Source organism: Canis lupus, chromosome 25 (assembly GCF_048164855.1).
Source record: "Canis lupus baileyi chromosome 25, mCanLup2.hap1, whole genome shotgun sequence".
Taxonomy (NCBI): Eukaryota; Metazoa; Chordata; class Mammalia; order Carnivora; family Canidae; genus Canis; species Canis lupus.
This window is the reverse complement of record NC_132862.1, coordinates 34,846,810-34,872,725: the sequence shown is the minus strand read 5'-3', so window position 1 is coordinate 34,872,725 and position 25,916 is coordinate 34,846,810. Positions and strand designations below refer to the sequence as shown.

The window sequence follows — 25,916 nt, the reverse complement described above, 5'->3', positions numbered from 1 at the left end:
GAAAGAAAGAAAATGTCATTACATCAGAAAGGCTAACAGTAATTCCTTCATGTCATTTAATTAATATGTAGCATTCAAATAGGATATCTAGTGTTATAGGCCTGAGGCCAGCCTCTAAAATTAAGGTCTTTAAGGTTTTAATACCCAAGGGCCAAAATTCTAGTGTGAGGAGACTGATAAAAATAAGATAAAAACAAGCTAATTGTGTTGAGTACTCTGAAGCAAACATAATGGACAGTATGAAAGAATAACCCAGGCCCATGGTGGGGCTCTTCCAGGCAGGGCAGTCAGGGACCCCATGAAAAGGTGGCAGGAGAGTTGAGAGACTGGATGAAGAGAAGGACCTGGGAGCAGCTTCCTGAGGGGGTGGGGGAAGGAGATTTGTGATTTTTGGTGAGCCTGCCAGGTGTTGCCATCTCTCCAGTCAGACTCAACCATTGTTAATGCTGACTTGAGTTGCAATCATTTGTAATGTATAACTTTTTGGTGTGTCTAACTGATTTGGCAGAGTGAATAGAGAGAACCATCCATAATACACGGATAGTGAACTTTGTGATCATTTTTGGTTGATTTGTTTATCAGTTATGCTTAATTACTTCTGAACATTCCAGAAAAAAAAATGAAACTGAAAATTCAGGCTGCTTAAAGACCCCTTGAAATATATAAACCCCTCAGGGCACAGACCCTTATTTCTTTGTAATAATAGAGCTCTAATTTCTCAGGGTAGGTTCCCTCTTGAGATTTTGGACACTTCCTGATTCTTTCTGGGTAAAATAAAAGTGACAACTTCTTTTTTTTTTTTTTTTCCCCTTGTGACTTTTTAATACTTCTCCTTCTTCTTTGGGTTAAAACCAAGAAGTGGAAAATCAATGTATAGAAACCAACAATATACACACATGTATTTTCATGTACATATGAATATGTAGAATGAAATAGGGAGGAGGGAAAGAATGCATAGGGAAGATGGCATCTGTTAAATTTGATTTAAATGTAATAGCAAGGGTGCCTACTTGGCTCAGTCGATTAAATGTCTGCCTTCGGCTCAGGTCATAATCCCAGGGTCCTGGGATCGAGCCCCACATAGGGCTCACTGTTCAGCGGGCAGTCTGCCTCTTCCTCTCCATCTGCCTCTCGCTCAGCTCATGTTCTCTCTCTCTCAAATAAATAAATAAAATCTTTAAAAAAATGTACTAGCAAATCAGAGTACATTCTTGTCTTAATCTTTTCTGTAACAAAGATAAAATGAGGCATTATGTTCAGATGATTGAACGAAAGTGGATGATTCCAGCATTTTCCTTCTCAACCGTTAAAAGAAGATTTTGAAAGAAACAGTCTTTCCATATACATACAAAGAGTTTGTCAGTCTTTCTTCAAACATAGCCAGCCACAGTCAGACTAAACATTGGTAGACATTTCACCAAGTCTACAGTGGAGAAATATGTTGATTCACATATTTCCTTTTTACAAGAAAGTCTTCAAGCATTTTCTGTGTTCCTGCATTTAAGATACCTCCAAGCATCACAGAGGAAGAAAAGCACGTGGACTGTAGTCTTTACCTTTAAGGAACTTATGGCCTAATTGAGATAAAACATACATAGAAGAAAAATAGTATCTGAAAGCAGTATGTAATCAATGCCAAATGCAGATGTATATGAAGGATTTAAAAGAGGGAGAAAGTTCATTGCAAGCTTGAATACTGATAATGACAGCAGCCAGCAGGTATGGAGTATGTATCATGGACTGGGCACTTTTCAAGTATTTACAGGTATTCATGGCCACCATGTGACATAGGTGCTCAGGCTCACATGACAAGGAAGTGGTAGTGCCTTCGTTAGGTTCTGGGCTGCCAGACTCCCCAGACCACAGTCTCATCCATACCAGGTAGGCTAGGGAAAGTTGCATCAAGGCGGGACCTTTTGGGCAAAGGAAGCAGCCCCTGTCACAGAAGCAGCTGGTATATGGTGAAAGAGTGACAGTAAGGTTTCAGGGACATTTTTAAAAGCCCTTCAGTGTGGGTTAAAGGCCTTTGAACTTGATGATGAAAGCAGTTGGAGAGCCAATAAATGATCTGACCAAGAAAATAACGTGATCACCTGACACCCGGGAGGATGGATCGTCAGCTGGGTTGCTGGGCAACCACTACGGTTCAAGTTTGGACTTTCTAATCATTTCTGCTTCAGTCTTATGGCTGTCCAATGACTTGTTTGGCTTTCCATCAGCCCTTTCTCCCTTGGCCTGGAGAGATCAATCGATAACTACAGAATCTCAGCCACCAGGCGGTATGAGCTCACAGCCCCCACTGGTCTTTCCCACAAGGCTTGTGTGCTGTGTGGAACCTGCCTGCCTAGACAGCAAAAGGTAAAACGAAGTGGCGTCACCCCCCTCAACTCCCCTCTGGACCTGGGGCCAAAGAATGCAGAAGCACATTTCAGGGCAACTTGGAACTTTAGGAGGAGAGTGGTGGCACGCAGAGGCCCTTCTAGAATAAATGCAGGACCAGCTGCCCCTCTAGGCCTGCCTCTGCGTCCCTAGGGGCTAATTAGAAGAATCCTTTGTGATCACCTGGTCAAGACTGTGTATATTTAGACAGCAAGGTCGAAGGGAGTAACCACAATTTTCTACTCCATGCTGATTAATCTAGGATTTAAATACAGGCTCTAAAATAAAGCGTAAGTGGTGGTAGCTCAAAGAAGCAAACCAAGCTTAACATTAAATGACATGGGGCTCCTGAAAATGTGGGAAGGCCTGGGAACAAAGGTTACTTACTACATTTATAACTCTTTTTAGACAAAGAAAATATGTGATTAAGAAATGTTTTGGCAAGATCTCACCAAGATTATTTACTGGGAAGGAGGCCCAGGACTCAGCCAGGCAGGAAAATGTGGGGTGTTTGCTGGAGTTGTGGAAGAACATTCTAAAGTATGGAAGTAGAGTGAACGCCTGTGTCTGGAGCAGGACAGAGAACTATAATACAGTTTTCTGTTCTTAAAGGATCCCTGCAAAAGCCAAAATAAGTAGAGGAAGGCACCCCCGCCCCAAAATTTAGAGACCCCGCTGTGGTGGAGAATGGTAAGGCCCAAACATTCACTCTGCTTATTAGGCAGGTTTGGAATATTTGAAGACACAAATACTTTTAACTTTATTTTATTTTAAACCATGGCTAGCTCTTCTCCAGTCTTCCCCAGTCTTCTCCAGGAAGAAAACCTGATTGTTTGCAGTCATCCTGGCATAAAAACGTCCACAGTTGTGCTAACGGGCGGGTTTAGGTAAGCAAAGAAAATTTGCCTTTCAGGTTCCAACGTTTCACTACCTTGCTTCTTATAAGACAAAAAATAAACTGCCATCAACTGAAATTTCAGGTTAGGGGCTTGGTTTGAAGGTATTTGGAGATTTGGGAGTCCTTTGCCATATTTTTTTGCAGACATTGGATGTGTTTCAGTGTCCTGGCTGACCATGTTTCCCCCCAGGGGCACGTTGTCTCTAGAATCATTTGTCTCCCACTGGGAGACTCTTCCCTCCCTCCCCTTTGTCTATTTCTCAGACATCTGCTGCACACTTTCTCCAGGGCATGCAGTCCAAACCATCCAGAGAGAGCTTTGTCTGCTTAGTATAACTTGTGGAAGAAGATAGAACTGATTGATTTTCATGTGCAAATATAGCGATGCTCTTGCCAGAAGCTCCATGTACTCAGTGTCACATGCATGAATTTATGATGCACTTTGAAAAGGGTCAGAATATTCAAAGATGAAATTAATGCTGGTCCACTAGTGCTCTGTGGTGCTGAGGTAAATGAAGGGTATCTGGTGTTCTTTGGAGTTTGAGTTCCTCCAGCAGATGCCAAAAGGAAAAAGAGGGCTCCATGGATTGACACTGGGACGTGTGGATGCATATATCTTGCCTCTTTTCAATTGGTGATCTAGACACAGGCTGGCTGGTGGAAATCAATTAGCGGCAGAATGTGGCAGGAGCTGTCCTCTCTGTGCCCCCCTCACTCCCTTGCAGGGACACCTGTTCATTTTGTACACAATCAGGCACCATCTTCTAATATTCCTGTAATTTTATTCTTTTGTTTTGGTATTGGTCTTTATATGCAAAGAGCTAGATTAGTCATAATCCTTCCCTCATGACGTATTATCTTCATATTTTTACCTATTTAAAGTAGTCTAGTGAGCAACCCAACCCCATTCCCTGAAACCAAAGCTGGGACCTTGAAAATACTCTACATCTGACCAGGTGATGGTCCTCCTCACATCTGATCCTCCTTCCTCACACTTGATCCTACCCAGGGTAACCATCATCTGAACCCTGTGTGTACCTTTCCTTCCTTACTGTCCTTTCTGTATGCCTGCTTTCAACCCGTATGTGGTCCTAAAATGGACTACATTAAAGCATAAAATGTACACACATGAAAAGGGCATCAGACGGTGTGTAATCTTTTTTACTTAATATTGCCAATGCTGTCCTCTATATTGATTGCTACATGTCACAGTCGTTCATTTGCCTCGTCTGCTCTATAATGTTCCGGTGGGATTCTACTCAGTTTATTCATTCACTCTCCCATTGATGGGCAGTCAGGTTGGTGCTAGGATTTTGGCGCCTGTGAACATATCTGCTCTAAATATTCTTGTACACATAATCAGTTGTCCATATGTGAGAGATGACTCTGTGTATGTGACTTCACTTTTTGGAAACTAGCAGTAGGATTACAAACCGGAGGAACATTTGTGAGAAGCATCATGAAGATAACTCCTCAGTGCTTTTTATTTCAGTTGATGTGAAAAAGTAGCACATAAACTTCGTATGAGACAAGACACCATCTTAGTTTCCCTTTGCTTCTTCCACTGTCATCCCAGTCCCACTCAGTGCTTGGGAAAAGATGCTTTCTTTATACATGGGTTCTATACAGTTGGTGCTTGTTGATTTTATCTGCCTTTAAACTTTGAAGGTAAAGCCATGTTCTTATGAGATCAATCATCTTTGTGCTTCCAAGTGTCTAACTGGGTTAGTTTTTGTGTGTGTGTTATGTTATTGAGCACCTATCACAAACCAGACAGACAGCATCTTAAGAAGGCAAAGTTTTTGGCCTTAAATAACTTCCCACCTAGTGGGGCGAATTCTAATGCATTGTGATATATATAGGTCATAGAGAAAGGGTGCTTACCTTTCCCTGGGAAAGAAGACCTTCTTCGGTTGGAGGGGAGAATATATTGGATCTGATCATCAGAGCACCAGTAAGAGTTCACAAGATAGATGAGGAAGGTAGTTAGAATGGACTCTTTCAGGGAACTTAGAAGCATGGGAACACATGGCACACTCAGGTGCCTGGGAAGCGGTTGGTTTTGACTGGAACATGTGTGTAAGCAGATGAGAAGTCAGATGTGCTTGTGTTTTTGTGAGTCTCTTCATTTTTGAGGATTGTAGAAAGACCAAAATCATTTTAACTTAGTCCCACTACTAGGCATCTGGGTCTCTGGTACTTAGTGATGTCACTCACCATTCCCCTTGCGGCACAGCCGTTTGGCACATCCACCTGACCATACACCTAGAGTAGGGGGAAAATCCTAATTACCTCTGGTCCTCGTGAGCCTGTTGCTTGGACAATGGAGTTCACCGAAGTTAGGATTAAAGAACAGTCTTCGGCCATGGAATACTGCTTTTCTCTCCAAGGACTAGACCAAGCTCCATTCTTGGGGTGGCAAAAGTCCATGCTGAGGGAAAGCTTGCCTTCTCCTTCAGGTGGCTTTCAGCCCCAGTACTCTTCCTCTGTCATATCTGTGCCCCTAGCTGCTTTCACATGTTTGCTTTCTAGTGATGAAGCTCTGGGGAAGCCACAGGGGTGATGGCTTCATTGGCACCCCTCCCTGACCATCTGTTCTTAGAGACTCCATGGCTAGCAGGAAGGGTGATGATTTCAGGGAAGAGGACCAGAGAGGGCTGGTGGACAGCAGGCATCTCTCTCCTCAGAGAAGACAACTAGTCCTCTGACCAATTGTCCTTCTAAGGAGAGATTATATAGCCACTGCACACATCAGCACATGCACTTGGGAAGATCAGATGGATCTCTATCAAATAGCATTTTTATTGGAGTGGATGGTAGTAGAGAAACACATTTTCTTATGCCACAGGATAATACAGTGTTATATTTTGGATGACTTTTGGGAAGTCTTTATTTTAGGTTCATCTTATTGGAGATCTAATTTCTTTGTATTCTTTTACCTACCTAGTGCAGTGGTTAAGAATGCAGCCTTTATAGTTGGGTAGATCTGGCTGTGTTTGAGCACAGCCTCTGTTACTTTTTTGCTGTGTGACTTTTGGCACGTTATTTAACCTCTGAGGCTTCATTTTCTCAGCTGAGCAATGGGCCACCGATTGTTAGCTCCCACACTGGATTCTTCTGAAGGTTGCGTGATCTATAATGTGTTTAAAATATTCTAGGGATGCCTGGGTGGCTCCGTGGTTGGGCTCCTGCCTTTGGCTCAGGTCGTGATCTTGGGGTCCTGTATTGAGTCCCGCATTGAGCTCCCTGTGAGGAGCCTGCTTCTCCCTCTGCCTGTGTCCCTGCCTCTCTCTCTCAGTCTGTGTGTCTCATGGATAAATAAACAAATCTTTAAAAAAATGAAATAAAATATTCTACAGTGGCTTTCTATGGAATTATTTGAATGTTGGACTTGTGTGTTGCTTTTATAAAAAGGATTCAGTTCATCCTGTAAGCTTTGTCAGTCAGCTGGCTGTAATGAAACCAAATGGGCTATCTGCTGTGAGGTTTAATAGATTTTTAATATCATTCCATTCAGTGCAGAGGTTAGGTTATATAGGAGGATGATCATATGCAAAGTGAGCACCTCTGCTTAAATGTTGTTCTCCTCCTCATTTTTAAAATAGTGCTTTAAAAATCTTCTCTAGAAACATTTCCAGTGAAAACTCTTTTCCACCTGGTCACTGTCTCCGTTTGCTGCAGCCTTCTCTCTGCTTTCACATATTTAGCTCTGCAGAATTGTAATCATTTATCCACATGTCCTTTTATGTGTGTTTGTCCCGTCTCTCCCTTTAGAAGACATATCCCTGCTGGTGCATGGAATGACATGTTCTTTCCTTCTCCATGGAAATACTATTTTCCCTCTCCTCAAGGAGCTAGGAGCAAATTCAGCTCTATATTCATTATGTGTCTGCACGTCACTATACCTCTCTTCCCTTAGCCCGCCATGTAGTTAAAAAAATAAATGGGGAAATGGTCATGCAAAGATGGTTATGTCCCTTAGCATATGTCATCTGTAACTCCTGTGTACCAAATCTCGCTGAAATCTGTCAAAAGATACCGAAGATAGGCCTAATTGAAACGCTAAATTTTCTGGCATTTTCATACTTGAAATGCATATGTCAAACTGATCAGTCATGAACTGAAAGTCCGTCATCTTTCCTTTTCATGTTGTTATCAAATTGAGCTTGGGTTCAGAGGACTCTTAAAAGAATTACTGTGGTAGGAGGGGCACTTGGGTGACTCAGTTGGTTAAGAGTCAGACTCTTGGGATCCCTGTAGGAAAGGCAAGGCTTCACTCATCCCGCTCCTTTTGCACTGTATTAACGGCAGAGAGGTGGTGAACAAAGTGGTTGGGCCATGGGCTCTGCAGCAGGCCACCTGCCTAAAAATCCCCACTCTGGTGCTTACAGATATCTCGGATCTCTGAGGAGGTGGCACCTTATCCAAGAGGCCTTCGTAGTCCACTTTTTAAAAATAGCAACTACCCAACTGGCTCTAAATAACCCTTTATGTCTCCTTCACTGCTTTGTTTTTTTGTAGGGCACTTGTCACTCTCTGACATTGATTCTAGTTATCTTTTTCTTAAATGATTTCCTCTTCCACTAGTAAGTAAGCCCCACCGGAGTGGGGAGTTCTGTCCCTTTTGTTCACTGCCATATCCCCAGTATCGTGCCTAGAACACGGTAAGCAGGCAGACCGGGTGGCTCAGCGGTTTAGGGCCGCCTTCGGTCCAGGGTGGGATCCTGGAGACTCGGGATCGAGTCCCACATCGGGCTCCCTGCAGGGAGCCTGCTTCTCCCTCTGCCTGTGTCTCTGCCTCTCTCTCTCGGTATCTCAAATAAATAAATAAATAAATAAATAAATAAATAAATAAAATCTTTTCAAAAAAATAGAACACAGTAAACAAGTATTTCTTGAAACCGTGAATGGAACTTTGGGCAAGTAACCCAATCTTTCTGTGCCTTACTTTTGTTGATAGTAAAAATATGGATTAAACATAGAGCCTACTTCGAGGCTTCCAGTTATGGAGCGGATAAGTCATCTGGATGAAAGGGAATGTAGTCAGTGGTATTGTCATAGCACTGTATGGGGACAGATGGTAGCTATACTTAATGACAAGCATAGCATAAGGTATAGAGATGTTGAATCACTCTGTTGCACACCCAAAACTAATGTAATGTTGTGTATCAACTATATTTCAATAACAAAAAAAATAGAGCCTGCCTCATGGAGTGGCAGCAACAACTAGAGGAGTTCTTCCATCCAAAGCACTTGAAACCAGCCTGGCACATAGTAAATGCCCAATAAAGGTTGATTATTACTATTATAATCATTGTTAAATATTTGACTTCCTTACTAGACTGTAAACTCCCTGAGGGCAGAGACTGTTTCTTACATCATCTTTTTATTCCTGGTAGTGATGTGGGTAACACATGATTGGTAGTCAGCATTTGTTAAATAGATAAATAAATTGTGGAAAAATTGTAGGCAGTACCTCTGTAAATATTTGTTAAATTTAAATGAATAATTTTCCTTCCTGTCTTTTTTTCCAAGCTGCAGTTGGTGAATCTTCATGGAATAGTATGATTATATTGTGCCATAGCTCATCACTTAAGCAGGGGGGGACAGTAATTTATTTTGTTGCCATGACTTGGCTGAAATTCCTTGGGGATTGAGAGCAGTGGCAGAGGCTTTGTGGGTGATGGATATCACCCCGGCTTCTAAGATACACGACGGTTACTTGAGATCTCTTCCATTCATAGTTGATAACTTCCCTGAAATGCTTCCCTGGTAAAGGGGGTGCTTACAGAGGCGGCAGGCATCAGAGCAGACCTGCGGGAAAGAGGAGATTTAGTGGGAAACATAGTATCCTCTGTTCTCAAGAAATAGTTGAAAGGTTGTAAAAAGATCCTGCTTCGAAACTAGAGTCAGTCATTTGAATTCCATGGACCTTGAAGTTTTTATGGTAAAATTAGAGAATGGGATTAGAAGATCTTGAAGGATCCTCCTTACTTTTAAAATTTCCGAATTCTAAGAAAAATGTTGAAGAAAGTCCTAGACTGATGAAGAACTTAAGGGTAGAGATTTGAGTGGAGACACTGATAAAGTGGAAGAGGGTGTGGCTGCAGGAGCCCTGGACAAGTGGCTAAATGGCATTGAGTGTCTGTGAGAGGACCTGGAAAATTGTAGCACTTAAATAGAAAATGAACTCAGAACCCACATATTAACAAAAGGCTTTTCTGATCTCCTGGTTTGGGTCAGTTTATTTAACGTGAACTAAGTTGCATGTTAGCTGTCCAATCTGGGCGTCTGATTTGTGAAACTTTCCCATAACTAAGTCCCAGGAGGTTTCCAATCATGCCCATAAGGTAATGCAATTTGGCAAGAGGATTTGGACCTTGACAGAATCTCTTGCCCAATTTGATTTCCAGAAAGGCTGACTTTCCTAATTTGAAAATAAATTGAAAACAAAACAAAACCTTTGGTTGTTACTTGTTTGATGAAATGCCACAGAAAGCTATATTTTTTTCCCTCATACTCCATTACTGTGGAGAAGATTGTTACCACTTGCCCCTAAATATCTCTCCTTGGTTTACAGTCCTTTCCTGCCATAGTGCTCTAGTAAGGCTAAATCACTACAGCAATCAGCAATGATATTAAATCCTAGGAATCTGTGTGTGTGTTGTGTATATTTTGTACCATGTGTATCTACCTGCATTCCCGATCTCCACATTAATATTGGCTTTCTATGGCTGTGTAGCAAATCACCACAAACTTAGTGGTTTAAAATGACACATGTTTACATTCTTATAGTTTCTAGGGGTCAGGAATCTGAACATTTGGGTGGTTCACTTAGGGTCTCACAAGGCTGCAATTAATGTGTATTAGCTAGGGCTGTGGTCTCATCTGAGGGATGCCTGGGGAAGAATCTACTTTTGTTGGCAAATTAGTACTTAGTAGTTGTGGACAGAGAATTGTTAGCTCTTGGCTAGAGGTAGCCATCAGTTCTTTATCATGTGTGCCTCCCAGCCTAGGCACTTTACACATGGCAGCTTGTTCCTTCAAAACCAGTGAGGGATTTAAATGTTTTCCTGTAGCTCAACTTTATAGATGTGACTTCAGTTTTTTCTCTGTTATCCTTATAAGGTAAGATAGAAGTAGGGAGAACCAAGAAACTTCAAAAAAACTAAATGAAAAATTAAGAATAGAAATACCATGTGATCTAGTAATTCCATTGCTTGGGTATTTACCCAAAGAAAACAAAACAAAACAAAACAAAAAAACCCTACTAAGTAAAAAAGATGCATGTGCCCCTGTGTTCATTGCAGCATTATTTACAATAGCCAAGATATGGAAGCAACCTAAGTGTCCATTGATCCATGTATATATGCAACAGAATATTACTCAGCCATAAAAAAGAATGAGATTTTGTCATTTGTGACAACATAGGTGGACCTAGAGGGTATTACACTAAGTGCAGTTAAGTCAGACAGAGATAAATGCCACATGGCTTCACTTATATGTGGAATCTTAAAAAAAACAAAACAAATGAATACACAAACAAAACAAACAGACTAAAAAATAGAGAGAGAACACACTGCTGGTTGCCAGAGGAGAGGGAGGTAGGGGGATGGGCAAAGCAGATGAAGAGTACAAACTTCCAGTTATAAAATAGAGATGAAAAGTACAACACCCCTCCCTCCAAAGGCTAAGTGAAATGTCTAAGGTTGCAAGCAGCCAGTGGTTGCATTAGAATAAGAATACAAGTAGGTTAATAACAAAAACTGACATTTCCTAAATACTACACATCAGACACTGTGTGAAGAGATTTATGTCACTGCATGCTCATTCAGCTCTCTATACTATGCTCTGAGCTAGGTACTAGTATAACTAAAGTATTTAATGGGTGGGGAAATTGAGAGTTGAAGAGATTATGTAACCTTCCCAGGGTTTGTAGACAGAAAGTGCTGGAGTTTAAACTCAAGCAGGCAGATTCCAGAAAACACTACCATCCTACTCTGAAAATCTTTCCGTTAGAATGTAGTGCGACCTGTATTCAGAATTATTCCTCTCCTTTGTCAGGTACTTAATTCAGTGCAGTATTGCAAAGGGATTGTTGTAATAGATTGCTCCTTTAAAAAGTGCATCAATAAAATGGAGGGACAGTGTTCTTTCTTTTCTACTTGAGCTAGACTTTCTCATTTTTTTTCTCAAGACATATGGGACAAATTGAAGGAAACTAGAATTTAGTGGGATTTGTGTGTATTAATAACACTTTTGGGGATCCCTAGGTGGCGCAGCAGTTTAGCACCTGCCTTTGGCCCAGGGCGCGATCCTGGAGACCCGGGATCGAATCCCACATCGGGCTCCCGGTGCATGGAGCCTGCTTCTCCTTCTGCCTATGTCTCTGCCTCTCTCTCTCTCTCTGTGCTACTATCATAAATAAATAAAAATAAAAATAAAATAATAACACTTTTGCTGCATACACATCCAAAAAATGAAACTTACAAAGTCCTCAAAGTTGATAGAATACAGCTTGTTCATTTTAATTCTTTTAAAATATTCATTCTCAATTAAGCATTATGCATTTCGTTATTCTCATAAAACACCAGCAACCTGGAAAAGACAGAATAGGTCTATTTTTCCATTCTGTGAAACCATTTATGTAGGTAGATCTTGTTGAGACATGTGCAAAGTTTGATTTGAGCATTAGAAACTGAAATTTTAGAGTAAAATAATCTAGTTGTGTGTGTTTCTGGTATATTTCTGGAAACCTGGAGGGTTATCCTGCAAGATTCTTTAAAATATATAAATAGAAAAAATAAAATACAGAGAGGATTTGTTGATTACTAAACCTTTTCACGAATAGCAACAGATAGAGGTCAAGAGAATGGAAAAATGTATTGGGTGAGATCCAGCCAAACATCCAAAAGTGGTGTGGCCGTCCTCCATATTATGTAACATGTAGATTGGCAGGTTCTCCAGCTGGAACGACCTTAGAACATACTGAGGGCCCCACTTCATTTGCTAGAAGGGATGCAAAGGTGCAAGTAGGTCAAGGTCATGTGTCCAACTTCCTTCATTAAATGCTTATGAACTTGCCTTCTCTGAACTCTTGTTGGAAACCTTTCTTGAGCTTATTGCCCTTTCTCCTATACTACATTTGAATTTCTTTTTATAAACCTCAATTCAGATCGGCCCAGTGCATAGTTATTTGAGTATATGTCTCATTTTCCTGAGGATTCCTTGGTCTATTTATAATCAACTTTAATCTCCTTCCAGTACCTAGCATGAGGTCTGGGACATTGGAGGTTCTCAGTATGCACTGTGGACTGCAGGGCTTAAAACCATTAATTCTGAAACTTCCATTTTAAGTTTTTGAGGGAGATCCTCTCATTCCAGGAATCTGAGAGTTGGTGAACAAAATCAAGTCCAACTGTCCTTCATGTTCCTATGTTTTTTGTTCTGTTTGTCCTTAATTTTTTTTTCTCAGCCACTGTCTTTTTTTTTCCACGTAAAAATTATGGCAAAATAACATAAAATTTACCATTTCTAACCATGTGCATGTATGTACAATTGAGTGTCACTAAGTATACTCACACTGTTGCACAACTGTGTCCACCATCAGTGTCCAGAACTTTTTCATCTTCCCCAGCTAAAACCCTATTCATTAAGCAAAGGCCACACTTCACCCTTCTCTCCACTAGTCTATGGCAACCACCATTCTCCTTTCTGTCTCTATGAATTTGACTCTTCTGGGTATCTCACATGAATGGAGTCCTACAGTATTTGCCTTTGTGTGATTGGCCTGGTTCACTTCGCCTGTATTTTGTGGTTCATCCGTGTTTTAGCATGTGTCAGAATTTCATTCTTTTTGATGCCATCCATTGCCTGTGAGGACTCAAGAGTTTTCAGTGTCTTTAGTTTTTATAGCCAGAAGTAGATTTTTCTTCCAGACCTATCCTTGGCTTTTTCGTGAGAGGAAATTTCCAAAGGCATGCCCTGACTTCCTGAGTGGTGTATTTTTTTTTTTTTTTTTTGAGGGAGCTAAGTAGCAAAACTGAGGCAGTTCAGGTCAGTGTAACACAGGAGAGTGCCTGCTGTGTGTCAGGGGCTCTGCCTGTGGCCTCTTGGTAGCAGCAGAACTCAAACAGGACTTTCATAGGGTAAAAAGTTATACTTTGAGGAACAAAGGCTGAGTTGGCCTCAAAAACCATCATCAGCATGGCCATCAGAGCCTACCTAAGTGATCCATAAAGAACTTGGTTCTTCATGAACTCTGATAGGAAGCTCACCAGGAAAAGACAGTAGCCTCTGCCTGTATGCAGTTTATATTCTAAGTTGTGAGATGTCAGAAATTACTCTGAAAATTAGAAAAAAATGAATGTAGTTCTTAAAAACTGATAATTCTCTCTCTCTCTCATCATGAATAAAAATAAAATCTTAAAAAAAAAAGACTGATAATGTAAGGAGGGCCCCAACCTTTCAGAGACAGAAAGGGAAAACACTATTTGGTACATGTATTGGGTAAAAGTGTTGAAATATACTAAAAATAATACGAGTTTCAAGGAAAATAACCCTTTTTCTAACCTTTGCATTAGTCAGTTCCTTATTAGAGTATTTTTTCCTGTTTTAGTCATTCTTTATAAGAGTTTGTATAAATATAGAAGTTGAAGAGAAGTGTGATAAAAATAATTGAAGGTGTAGAACACGGGTTTAAAAAGAAAAGTTTAGAGAAATTTGGGGATGAGAATGGCCAACGTTGTTATCTTGAAATAAAAAAAATCAGAAGACTTTTGATGGGCGAGCCAATGTGAGTGACACCAAAAAGTTTAAAACACACTCTGTTCCCTCATGGGGCTTTGATCATACTGTCCAGGTTTTCACTGTATAGTTGAAACAGGGATCAGTTGTTGGTTGTTGTTTTTTTCCCTGATTTCCCAAGAGCCCTGAGTAGAAGAAAATGCATGTGAAGTTGTGGGAGATATTTCAGATGATTCTCAGAGGCTAGTGGAACGCCTTGTAACTAACTGCCCACTGGGAGATGAGTGTCCTTCCTGGAGGTCCAGAGGGCTGAGCAGGAGAGCTTCCTGAAGAAATCTGGACTGAATGATGTCAACTGTGTTGCTCCTTTTCATTTTGAGATTCAAAGGAAACTGTAGGAAGAGCTAGGTAATTGCCCCGTGAGTATAAGAGTCAACACCTAAGATACGTGTATATTTCTAAGGTTTTGAAAATAAAAAAAGAAAAGCTGACTTGGTCGCTCCAAAGCATTTTCAGGTGCCCCTCCTGTTGTTTTTAATCTGACTCTTGTTTGTTCCTTTCTTAGCAGTTACTACAACTTGTGGATATTTTATCTGTTTGTTCTTTATTTTGTCTGTCTCGCTATCACAAGGTAGGCACCGTGAGAGCAGGGACTATGTTTAGTTCTTTATTGTATTTCTGGCATAAGGCACTGTGCTGACACACAGTAGGTACTCAAGAGATACTGGTTTAATGAAGGAACCATCGTTCAAGAATGGGGAAGGGAGGGGCAGCTGGGTGACTCAGTGGTTGAGCATCTGCCTTTGGCTCAGGTCATGATCCTGGGGTCCTGGGATCGAGTCCCACATCAGGCTCTCCACAGGGAGCCTGCTTCTCCCTCTGCCTATGTCTGCTTCTTTTCTGTGTTTCTCATAAATAAATAAATAAATAAAATCTTTAAAGAAAAAGAGTGAGGAAGGGGGACAGGTGTTATGAAGACCAGTCAGTGGATGTTGACAGCCTCAAAGGGACACTAATTTGGGGGTTAAACAGGGAAGGAGGAGAGGCAGAGAGCAGGAGAAGGGGAAGGGGAGTGAATTCACGGGCCTTTTCTCCTGTTGTTATATTGGTGGTGGTTATGTTAGGGAAGAAAGTGCTAGAAATGATAGACATAGAGGGTCATGTAAGAAACGGGAAGCAGCATGGGCTGGTGCCCAGACACACCAGCTCTGGGAAACAGTTCACAGGGACTTACTGCCTGGTGAAGTTTGTTCATGTTTTCTAAAACAACCAAAGGCTCTCTAAAAACCCAATTTTTCTGGTATGTCAGTCATTTGGAGGTTTTGGTAGTGGTGGTGGAGTGTGTGTGTGTGTGTGTGTGTGTGTGTGTGTGTTTCAAGCATTTGATTCTTTTATTTATATTCTCTGCCTGGTCTTCAGATATTTTTTGAGCAGCTTTGGATTAGATTATCTGCATTGGGATAATGGAGCAATTTTGCAGTGAACTGCCTCCGTGCTTTGGACTATTCAATTCTTCTTGGCCTGAATAGCAAAAAAAAAAAAAAAAAAAAAAAAGGAGGAAAGAAAAAGAAAAGAGAAAGAAAATCTTGATTTAGTCTGGTCTGGTCTGTTGTAGTCTGACTTAAGGACATGAAGTCCCAGACCCTAGCATAATTAACCTAAACCATGATAATATCAACAAAAGGGTAAAAGAAAGTTTAAAAAGAAAATCACCTCTTCCCAAACAAGCAGTCCTCCCCAAATCCAAATAATTTGACCTTCCAAACCATCCCATGCCAGTGGAGCTTTTCAAGGAAATTGGTTTAGAACCATAGGGTTCCCTCATAACATTCTCCCCCCTGAAGAATATTCTAGGAGGAAGAAAGGAGGGCAGTGAAGACCACCCTAACTCTCGTCAGCCCACCAAGCTGTCTCGCCAGAGAAGAAGGCAGGCTGGGAGCCAGTCCAGCTGCTGCTGTTGAAGTGCTTTTAATACCATGGAAGCACACGGGAAAATGAAAGCAACAGCCTTGAACCTGTGGACTTTTCCAGAATAGTCTTGAGGGATATACTGTAGTGGTGGGAGTCTCACCCACTCAGCTTCCTTGGTTTTGCAGATCCTTTGGGGGACTTCTTTGGGCCAGGGATGAAAAGAACCGAATTTTCCTTCTGCCAACATCCCTTTGTCTGAGCTCTTGATGTCCTCAGACCCAATGACCACATTGGTGAAAGGAATGAAAATAACAATGCCTTGCATTTATGAAGCAGCTCTTAAAATATTTGCTTTTGTTATCTCGTTCCATCCTGATAATAAGCGTGTGAGAAAAGCAGGGTGTGTTCTTACCATCTCATAGACAGGCAGAGAAACTGATGCACAAAGTATTCAATAACAGGCAGAGCAGGGACTGGACACCGTGTCTTCTCACTGTGAAAGCAAGCACAAGTGCAGATCGTCTCTTGTGGAGTAGTCCTGAAGAAAAATAAAAGAGGAGAGGGCCCGGATGTTGTGCACTTTAGCTTTTGAAATTTTGCCCCAGTAAAATTGTCAACATGCTCCGAGCATCTGTGGTAGAGAACCTTCCTTACCTTCTAGGCTTCACTGCGAGGCACTCCATGTCCTAATGACCCCAACTTCAAGTGTTAGAGAGACATAGGGCCAACCAGACTTGAGAGCAGGGTGGGTAAGAAATGAAGTCTTAAGTATTAACCAAACACTAAGGAATTCTTAAATTGACAGGCAGGAAGAGTCCCTGTAAGGCTTGCTTCTGGCAGCGCAGCTGCTCTTCCAGGCCTCGTTCCAGGATGCTTGCTTCCATGGCTGTATCTATTTGCTATTTGATGGGGCATATAATTTACCTTTTGAGTTCTGTAAATGGAATCAGGGGTGAAGCCTTGACTTTGCTGGACGTAGGACCTACAAGTTGGTTTCTCTTGTTGGGGGAGCCCTCTGCTCCACAGTGAACATTTTGTACAGTCAGGTAGATCTTACCGCCAGAGGACCAACTCTTGGGTGTTTAGAAAGGAAGACAAACCTGTATTCTGTAGAAAGGGCCTATTGTTCCCAGGGGGAGTGGTTGTAGCCAACTTCTTGGGCTCCTTGGCTGACTCTGAAGAAGGAATTGAAGTCAGAATGCTAATCACTGACTTGTACAGACATCAACAATCAAACCTCAGGGAACTCATATGAAAGTAAACAAAAGTACTCCGTTTCAGATTCTAGAAGAAGCGCAGGCATGTGAAAGAGGCTGAAGACAAAAAAAAATGTGTTGGTGAAGGGGGAAAGAATTTTTTTTTTCATTCCCTGCTTCTCAGATAGGTAGTCTTAAGGATAAATCCCGAGGCAAGGGCTCATTTGCCATTACCAAGATTGACGTGGCTGGCAGTCATACCCGTGTAGAGGTGGTCTCCTCAGCCCAGAGCCAGAGCAGGCCTGGGTGAGAACCACACCCTAAGTGGATCGCAGGATTCCTCCATGTGAGCTGCACATAGACTTTGTAACCTAGTTGTGCACTGCATTTCCACCGATCATTTCATGTTCTCGTTTGTTCCCTCTAATGCCAACCTGGAGGCTGCCGTTGAGAATGCTCTTATCAGGAAGGAGCAGTTTCTCCTCCATGTGAGAAATTTCGGAATTGTCGGAACCAGTGTGTGGCTCCGAGTGTGTTCTCAGTTTGGTTTAGCCCCTGATGATTTTCCGTCTCCTAGTGTAAGGAGACAATTATTTCCCCCTGAATTAGCTGCTCTCCAAACTCCTTCCTGTGGATTTATATAGTCTGATCTGGGCCTTTCTTTGATTTAGTGCCAACTTATACAAATTCCAAGCCATGGATGTGGCAGGTGGGTAAGATGATCTGTCCTAGAAAGCATGGTGGAAACAGCATTGACCATGGAATGGGGAGACCTGGATCTAATTCTGCCAGTGACCTGCTTGTGACCTGAAATGTCACTGAGTTGGTCGTGTCACTTTACAGGGCCATATTCACCTGTTATTGATGAGGCTGGGCTAGAACATGGTTACAGTAATTCTAATCTCAGCCTTCTCTTTCTAGATTAGATCTTATAAAGTGACTCTTACATAGGAGTCATTTATAAGCTATTTGAAGTCTATCCAGTCTTCTCGCAGTAGTTGTACTTGTGATTCTCCCAGCCTAACTCCATGAAGTTTGGCAAGTAGAGAAGTTACCCCGTCCATTATTTGTCATCCTCAGCTCTGTGGTGAGGGTACATCAAAAGTTCTACTTATTCTCCAGGCTAACTTCTGTCTCCATCCAGTGAGGGAGAGCTCTCACACACAACCTTGATCTCATTGAACCAAAATTGGAATAAGTCAGAGCTGGGGTGCATGGGACAAATGAAAGCTTCTCAAGGTTAGGGTTCAGAAGTCCTGATGAGGAAAATTGACAGTGTGGATGAGAGACTCAGACACCTAAAGCACTCCTCACTGTTGGCCATTTTGGGGAGTCCTAGCTATTGTCTTCCTAGCTATTGTCTTGACTGGCCAGAAGCTTGCTGAAAGATTGGCAGTTTGCTAGAAGTACCATGGTGCCATACTGTGTTTTCTTTAGGAGGTGCTTTCCACCGGCTGCTCACAATCTGGACGTGACAGATGATTGAGATTTTCACCTGTCTGGTGTGCATCCCCTCTACAGGTCTTGCTGTGTCATTTTTATTAAGATGAGGACCACTTATACCACCCTACCAGGTGGGACGGGCATTGTTGCGCTCCAGGCATGTAAAAATCAAACATGTGGCCCCACCTGGCTTCTCATCTCTCAGGCCAACTTTTAGAGTCCTTAAGGCCTTCTGTGGTGCTGAAACCTGGTGCTCCTCAAGCAACTCTACTTTCTTGCTGATAGATTTTTGTTACCTTTGTCCCCACCTACCTTGTTCTTCAGCCATCAGTGAATTTAGTTTTATTTTTTTAAGTTACTCAGACATTCAGCCAGACTCTGGGGCAGTTGAGGAGGCAGGATGAAAACTGTTGTAAGAAACTTCCCCAGAATGTGAGGGACTTAAAATCCACTTGAGAAGAGAAGGCATAAGTTTGTGAAAAGTCATCTAGTGGTATTGGTTCACAGATGGAGTAGACGGTATGATCAGGGAAGGAGAGATTTCTATTCAGGAGGCTGTACTGAGGTGGTCATCTCACTACATAGTCTGAAAGCTTGATTTTCTTCCCTTTATTTTATAACACCTGACATATATTATATATATACCAACACATATATATATAGGTATATATGTTTATATATGTTTATATATATTTAAAAGAAGCTATATGAGTTACAAAATGTAACAGTAAAATGAAAACCTCTGAACCTACCCCCTAACTTAGGAACTAGGACATTACCAATACTACTGCCCTGCCTGTGTGCCCCTCTCCCTTTCCACCCCTGCCTTCCCACCCCAGGTAACCACTGGCTTGAATTTCGTGAGATTTACCCCCTTGCTTTTGTTTTTGCTTGTTTGAAAGTCTTTGTAGAACTCCTATGTTTTTGGGTGACCTCATAATTTTCTGTGCTGTGGGATCTCTGAAGGCAAACACCTGAGGCATATGTGATGGTCAGTTTTATGAACAGGTTCCCCCACTATCCAAAAGCAGAGTGTTCCTATGAAAAGGTTCTCAAGTTGAAATGGTGTAATACGAAGAGGTAGTTACCATTAATTTATATGGAAAAATTGTTGAGTATTCCCAAACCCAAAACAACATCTTTTGGGCTTTTCTGATGTCTTAGGACACAGGCACATCTTGCTCACAGACCCCCAAAATAAATTGAGGTGAAACACAGATGTTCACAGACACAGTTCAAAGCTGTGGTAGCTTGATGCTGAGATGCTGAATATGGCTCCTGGGGGAGGAGCTGGCAGGGCCACTGTTGGTGCTTGGGGTGCTCTGCCTCTGTAATGGCTCGCTGCAAAACAAAACACTGAATACTATTTCCACTTTTCTCATTTTTTTCATACAAGGGAAAATCCTCTTCAGATTTTATTTGGTTAGTGAATACAGGTCCTAACAGAGGTCTTTTGTAAAAATGAAGTGGTGTAACAAAATTTTGAAAAGTAGGGGTGATACCTATATCTACTTGGCTGGGCCATCTTGCTCAGCTATGTAGTCAAACATTATTTTGAATGTTTCTGTGAAGGAGTTTGTGGATGAGATTAACATTAAAATTGGTAGACTTTGAATAAAGCAGGTTGCCCTTCATAATGAGGGTGGGTCTTATCCAATCAGTTGAAGGCCTGAATAGAACAAAAGACTGACCACCACCCCCGCCCCCACCCCACCTGTTGCCCTGAGCAACAGGCAGTGCTGCAGCAGACAGCCTTCCCACTTGAACTGTAGCATTACCTCTTGCCTGGGTTCCCAGCCTGCCAGCCCACCCTGCAGATCCTGTGCTTGCCAGCATCCATAAGTGTTAGGAGCCAATTCTTTAAAATAAATCTCTTCATACATACACACGTGTGTGCACGCACGTCATATTGGTTGTGTTTCTCTGGAAAATCCTGACTAATACAGCATAGCATAGTTCCCTGCATGCCATGTGGGTAGCATTACAGAACTGATTTGCAGAGTATTCTTTTGTCAGGATACGCAGTATATTAATCACATGCTAGGAAAGCATTTGGTTGATTCTGGCCTAGGCCGTGGAAGGGAAATCTTGATTTTCTGTAGAAGCAAAGCCAGCTCTCTCTTTTTGGAGGACTGTTTGCTCCGTGGTGGCACTCTATCCCCTTCCAAAGTCCTGCAGCTTTTGCTGATCACTCAGATACCCTCTCGTACCCACCGTCCACTCCAGTACACCCATCCCTTCTGAGCAGCAGGTGTGCAGGTATATGCCTCCCTGTGTGTGTTTCTGTACCTCCTTTCTGGAACCTAGCTCTCCTCGTTACCAGGAAAGACCTTTCACCTCTTTGAGCTCCTCTTCTCATATCTGCCTCAGGGTTGGGGGGAATCAGTTTGTATTGTGTGTAGCCATGTTTCAGATACTGATCAAGGTACTTTGCCTGTTGATTCCATGTTTATCCTTGTAACAAGTCGGGGTGGTAGCTGCTCTCATCATGATGATTTTGCAGTGAGAAACTGGCAAGAAGGTTATAGAAATGGGATTTGAATCCAGGTGGTGTGACCCCCAGAGACCCTGCTCCCTAACACTTCTTAAAATGTATTATAAACTGAAAAGTACTCCACAACTATAAGATACAGCTATTATTAAAATACTCGGTTGCCTTGGGGCCCTGTGCTCTGCTAGTTGATAACGAGGGCATTTGAGGAGCTGATCCAAGCTAATGAGGTCACTGGTAGGAATGTATTGCCCTTCCTGGAAAGCTCTGGTTCTTTAACAGAAGCCTGGCGGTCACAGTTCCTGAGCACCGGGGACAAGTTCTAAAGGGGGCCCTTAGGACATGCCAGTTAGTTGTGAGTGGGGTCAAGAGCCTCCCCTCAGGTCACACCAAGAAAACTGCCACCTCCTTGGTGTTTACATGGGTCCTGGAGACTACAGTGTAGCCCACTGAGACAAAGTGACTCCATTGGCTTGGAGGGTGGGAGGCCTCAGCAGGCATGGCGGATCTTTGGGACTCCTTTGCCAATGCAGGGCCTTAGCAAATGTTAAATCGTCATAGCACTGTGCAGAATAACCACTACTGACCGATTGAATTGTGCAAAGAGCATGGAAGGTCTTTGGCCATTCTTGCAGAGATCTGGGTTTCCCCAGAGAACCGAGCCTGGCTTTACTCTTGCCTCTCCTGTCTCCCTTCTGTTTTCCTCAACCTCCGTTCCCCTGGATTCCAACACCGACTCTGCCTGCTATTTTTGTTTTCTTCAGTGTTTTTAACTCCTTTTCCTGTCTGGTTACGGAGTGAAACGGGTGCTCTGAATCTCAGTTTCCAGAGCTGAATCTCCAGGAATGAGAATCATCCTCTTCTCACGGAGACAGTTCAGGTTTTGGGGGGAGGGGTGGTGCATGGATAGGGTCACCCCGCACCAGCCCCCCTACGAGTGTCCCACGGGGAGGTTCATTTCTCGCCACCGAGGAGGGAGCAGAATTTATTTCATTTGAATGTAGAAACTTGCTTTTTCAAAGACCCTGCTTCCTTTCTCTTCGGAGATCCTGCTTCTCCCTCTCCTGTCCTCTCACGTGGACACTGGTGTGTAGAGATTATTTCTGGACCCGAGTTCCTTCTCGAAGGAACAAGACTGTGACATTGTTTTCTGGGGGGATGATCCATGCTCTTCCCTCTGCTCTCCAAACATTTCACCCAAAAGCATTTTCAAAATGTCCATCGTGCAAGGGACCAAGGGTTCCTGGGTCATTTCAGGGACATCCTCTTAATTACTCAAAAACTTGAATAAAACAGGGAGGAATACTCTGAAGTCGTGATTTATACGTCATTTCCTTGCTTTCTTCAACACCCTTATTTTTGAACCAGTCAGTATTTTGATCACCATTTCTTGGGGGAAGAATTGTGTGGTATTTCCCAACGTTCACCCGTGGGTGGAACTGCATCACTGAATTACTTTTCTGTATTTTTTTCCGCTTTCTGTCTCCCGTTTTGTCAAGGCTCCAGTAAAGCTCCAGCCTTTTATTCAGTGTTTTTTAGTCCTGGAATTTTAGCGTGGCATCTGCGGTTGTGTTCATTTCCCCTCATTATTTCCCAGCCCATCAAGGAAGCCTCATAAAAACAAAGCATTTTGTTTGATCCTCAGGTGGAGGTTTGAACCCTGGCACACAGGGGCCCTTCGGAGCGCCCCAGAAGCCGGAAGGATAGCGTTCTCATCAGCTGTTGGCAGAGTGAAATACATCAGTGCTGTGTATTCCTAAGTGTTGTTTGCCTTTGTGCTCTTTCCTCTTTTATCCATCCAGTTCGTTTTAAGGGATAGAAGGGCTGTTGGAAACATTCCTTGGATGGTCACATTTTAGCATGTTAACCTCATCTGAGACATTGGATGACATGCCAGCTCTGAGAGAGAGGCCTTGCGTGGAGTGAAGGACCCAGGAGCCAGTCTGGTCCCATCCCTTTCTAGAAACGTGAACCCCACCAAGCTGCATCACCTCAGCATGGCTGGGGATGATATTACTTGGGGTGCCCATCTGCATCAGTCAGGGTTCTCTGGAAAAACAGAATCTGGTGTGTGTGTGTGTGTGTGTGTGTGTGTGTCTGTGTGTAAGTGTGCACAGAGATTTATTTTACGGTTGGTGCACACCATTGTGGAGGTTGGCCAGAAGGGTAGAGCTGATGTAGCTTGAGGCTAAAAGACTGGAGTAGAATTCTCTCTTTCTCGAGGGACGACCTCAGTGTTTTCTCTTTAGGCCTGCAACTGATTGATTGCATGAGACCCATCCGTGTTATGGGGGACAGTCTACTTTACTCAAAGTCCACAGTGTTCATCTCGTCTAAGGATTACCTTCATGGCAACATCTAGACTGGTGACCAGATATCTGGGTTCCATGGCCCAGCCACGTTGACACGTGAGATTAACTCTCACACCATTTCCTGGGGCTTTTACGATGAAGAGTCGGGAGCTGAAGGCCTGGATGGGGGAGGCAGCTGTCTGCTAGTTCTTCTCTTGTCTTTTCCCTCTCTCTGCCTCTTTTATTTACCTCCTGAATTTTTTTTTCTTCCCTCCCTTTTTACCCTTTGCCGCCTCCTTCTGACGTGTGCCCTCCTTCTCTGACCCGCTCCACCTGAGATGGGGGACATATGTGAAGTGAGAATAAGAGGGAACAACCTAGTGGGTGATTAACGTGTAATAGAAAGAGAACAGATCTTAATGTCATTTCGACCAGAGTTAATCTCCCCTTTCTGTGGTCATGCACAAGTGCATGTAGCTCTCTGAGCCTTTGGTCACTGATTTCTGAAATGAGGGCAATGATATTTATCAGGTACAGTTCTTATGATGATTAAATGATTTAACATAATCATGTGCATTTCCCTTACTTCCAGATGTTTCCCCAAATCAGTGTTTTTAAAGTTTAAAGCATTATTCATTTTGAACTCCTTCAGGCTTTGAGTGCCTAGACTTCCCATTAGGATCAGATTAACTATTTTGCTATAATGGTGAACCATCATTTCGATAAAGTCTCCTAGTGAATGTTCTTGTGTCTGTGTCTCCTTTGCGGTCTCTCCAATACTCCAAGCACACTCCTACCTCAGGGCCTTTGCATGTGCTGTTTTGTTCATATAGAGCTCTTACCTGAAATAATTGCATGGTTTATTCCTGCACATCTGGTATCTGTTCAAATGTCACCTCCTCAGAAGGGCCTTCCCTGATTATCTTGTATAAAATAATATATTCTTTCACTCTCTGTTGCAGTAACTTTGCTTTATTTTTCTTCATAGTGTTCATCTGAAATATATTTTCTATCCACACCTCCCGCTAAAATAGCGATTCTCAGCCTTGGATGTTCATTATAATCATGGGAACTTTTTGAAATCATAATGGCACTCCAAAACAATTCAATCAAGACTCTGGGGGAGAGACCCAGGCATTAGTATTTTATAAGACTTTCCAGGTGATTCCCACGTGCAGCCAGGGTAGAGAACTGGTGCTCTCTAGTCTAGAACCTTCCTATGAGAATGTTGACTGATAGCACTAGCATCACCTGGGATCTCAGTAGAAATACAGGTGCCTGGCCACACCCCAGGCCCCCTGAGACAGATTCTGTTGTTTGGCAAGATCCCCAGATGCGTCAGAGGATGCTGAAGATTGAGATGCGCTGCATTAGAATGTAAACTTGTGGTGGTGTTTCACTTTGTTCTCGGTGCCAGAAGAGTGCCTATCCAGCACATAGTAAGCACTCATTAAATATTTACTGAATGAATGATGGATTAAAGTGGAAGATCAGAGGAAGGGAAAGAGGACAGAGAAAGAAAGAGAAGGAAACACTGAGAGGAAAACTGCTTTGCCCTGCCCACGTTCCCTGGGCACAGGTAGAAGGAGGGCTGCTGCTTGCTGCCACTGAAAATGTACCCAGCTTCATGTCCACCATCTCACGAGTTTGCCTCCAGCTATTGTGCTTTCCAAGTTGATCGCTGACTAATCAAAGATATTGTGATAATGAATTGCCTAACTACCCGGGCCTACTTCTTCCTTTCAAGCATACATTTTATTAGGGGCCTGCTGAAACCAATTAGCTAATTAAGTAATAATTTAGTAAGACCTTATAGACTGCCTACTACATGCATGGCTTAACACAGCTCAAGAGGCAAAGAACCCATGATGGAAAAGACACAACTTACAGTCCAGCAGTAAAGACAGGCATGTAGGTGGATGATTATAACTTGAGGCAAAAAGTGATCGGTGCGGTGGAAGGTCAGGAATAAACACTGATTTCAGGATTGGGGGTCAGGACAGACTTCCTGGTAGAGAGGGGAGGGGCATTTGAGTTGGGCTCAGTGAGTTGGGGCAGGTGATATGTGCTCAGGAGTGGAGGGGGGACATGGAGGAGGCAGTGAGGGCGGTGGGGCATGTTACTTCTGTTTGGGGAGCATAGGTGATGGCTGTGGATGGTGAATCAGAGAAGGGAGACCATGGCTGCATCAGAACCAGTTTGGAGATGATGACAGATGTTATCCCAATTAGTTGACGAGGCCCTGATCTTGGGCAGTGTGACAGGAGCCCGTGAAATGTAGGGACAGTGTTGAGGGGTTTTTCGAATGTGGAAGGTTGTATCTCCTTTAATCCCTACAACAGTCCTATAAGTCAGTGATGCTATCTTTGTTTTCTTTCATTTCTAAGTTTTTAAGAAATTGAGATGGAATTGATGTTAGTTTTCAGTGTACAGTGTAGTGATTTGCTATATGTATACACTGGGAAATCTTTATCACAGTAAATTCAGTTAACATCCATCAACACATATAGTTGTGAACTTTTTTCTTCTTGTGATGAGAACTTTTAAGATGTAGTCTCTTA

At 42.6% G+C, this 25,916-nt stretch overlaps 1 protein-coding gene and 1 long non-coding RNA gene across 5 annotated transcripts in view; one reads left to right on the top strand and one right to left on the bottom strand.

The window, feature by feature from the left end:
• ETV6 (ETS variant transcription factor 6) overlaps positions 1–25,916 on the top strand; it is a 239,074-nt gene that overhangs the window by 30,565 nt on the left and 182,593 nt on the right. The gene's annotated exons all lie outside the window — the stretch shown is intronic.
• LOC140617486 (uncharacterized) lies at positions 791–16,261 on the bottom strand. Its single transcript, XR_012017720.1, has 2 exons — positions 16,095–16,261; positions 791–15,544 (listed from the first exon to the last, which is right to left on the bottom strand). It is a non-coding gene; the product is annotated as an uncharacterized lncRNA (long non-coding RNA).